Here is a 1911-nt window from a genome sequence, read left to right as displayed (position 1 = left end):
GATCGTCTGCCGTAAATGAGGCGGATACGGCAGGCCTCGATACTTCGGTCCGTCTCCACATCCGCGACCGCGTCACGGGACAACTGTTTCTTATCGACACAGGCGCGGAAATTTCATTGCTTCCATGTGATAACATCGCGAACAAAACTCAGTGTAGTTTAAAACTTTACGCGGCCAATAATACACAAATAAATACTTATGGGGTAAAGTTTCAAACGCTGCATCTTGGCATACGCCCGCTCTCGTGGAACTTTTGTGTGGCGTCAGTTCCGTATCCGATTATAGGAGCCGACCTGATTGCACACTACGGTCTCTTACCTGATCTTAAAGGTCGAAAGCTTATCGATCCGCATTTCAATACGTTTGTTTGTGGCATCGTTAGAGCGGTACCGCCATTGGCGATTAGTATGGTAAACCCTACCACAAAATTTGCGCAAATTTTAGCCAAATTTCCGGAAGTTACGGGCCTCGAACAATCGGTTCCAATCATCAATAGCGACGTGTTCCACCATATAATCACTACGGGTCCTCCGGTAGCGGAACGTCCCAGAAGGTTAAGCCCGGACAAACTCAAAGCGGCTAAAGCCGAGTTTAAACGACTGGTCGAGCTAGGCATTTGTAGACCGTCCAGCAGTCCATGGGCAAGCCCTATACATATGGTTCCAAAAAAAGATGGATCATGGAGAATCTGCGGCGACTACCGTCGTCTAAACGCGATAACCGTGCCGGACAAATTCCCGGTACCTCATTTGCATGATTGCTCTTCAAATTTGCGCGGTAAAGTTATATTTTCCAAGTTAGACCTTTACCAAGCTTACAACCAAATTCCGGTCGCGCCCGAGGCAATTCCAAAAACGGCGGTTATTACGCCCTTCGGGCTTTTCGAATTTAAGTATATGACGTATGGCCTAAGGAACGCCAGCCAAACTTTTCAGAGACAAATTTTTCAAGCACTCGGTGACCTGGAATTTGTTTTCGCTTTCATTGATGATATTCTCATTGCGTCGGCGACTCCTGACGATCACGAGAGACATTTACAAATTGTACTGCAAAGGCTAAAGGAATTCCACTTGCGTCTTAATGTCGAGAAATGCGAATTTGGTAAACAAGAGTTGGAATTTCTCGGTTACTTGATCAATAGTGAGGGTTGCAAACCAACTCCATCAAAAGTACAAGCGATCCGCGATTTTCCCAAACCACGCACCGTCGTGGAATTGCGTCGTTTTCTCGGCCTCGTTAACTTTTATCATAGAGTACTTAAGCACGCAGTTAGTGTACAAGCACCGCTTAACGAGTACCTTCGTGACTCGTGTAAAAATGACAAGTGTGAGATTGCGTGGACCCTCACAGCCGAAGACTCATTTAGTAAATGTATAGAAGACCTGGCCAGCGCGACGATGCTTTCACACCCCTCTGACGCGGCTGAAACACGCCTTGTGTGTGATGCATCCAATTTTGCCATGGGAGGTATCCTCGAGCAATTCCTGGATAACGCGTGGAAACCGCTCGCATTTTTTTCGCGCAAATTTAGTCCATCACAGCTCAAATATAGTGCTTATGATCGCGAACTCACTGCAATTTACGAAGCTCTCAAATACTTTCGATACTTTCTGGAAGGACGCGTTTTCAAAATATTAACAGATCATAAACCTCTTATTTACGCGTTCATGCAACGTTCGGAGAAAGCGTCACCACGTCAACAAAGACAACTGTCATTTATTTCGCAGTTTACTACATGTATTGAGCATCTGGCGGGTTGTGACAACGTCGCCGCTGACTCTCTATCGCGCATTGAAACCATTCGGCTACCGGTCGAAATCGAACTAAATGAGCTCGCGAACGAACAAGAACATGACACAGAATTACAATCCATTCGCGAAAATCCAGACTTTCCGCTTACCATGAAACGTA

Source organism: Cyphomyrmex costatus, unplaced genomic scaffold (genome assembly GCF_001594065.2).
Source record: "Cyphomyrmex costatus isolate MS0001 unplaced genomic scaffold, Ccosl1.0 scaffold14, whole genome shotgun sequence".
Lineage (NCBI taxonomy): Eukaryota > Metazoa > Arthropoda > Insecta > Hymenoptera > Formicidae > Cyphomyrmex > Cyphomyrmex costatus.
Note: the sequence above shows the minus strand (reverse complement) of the source record.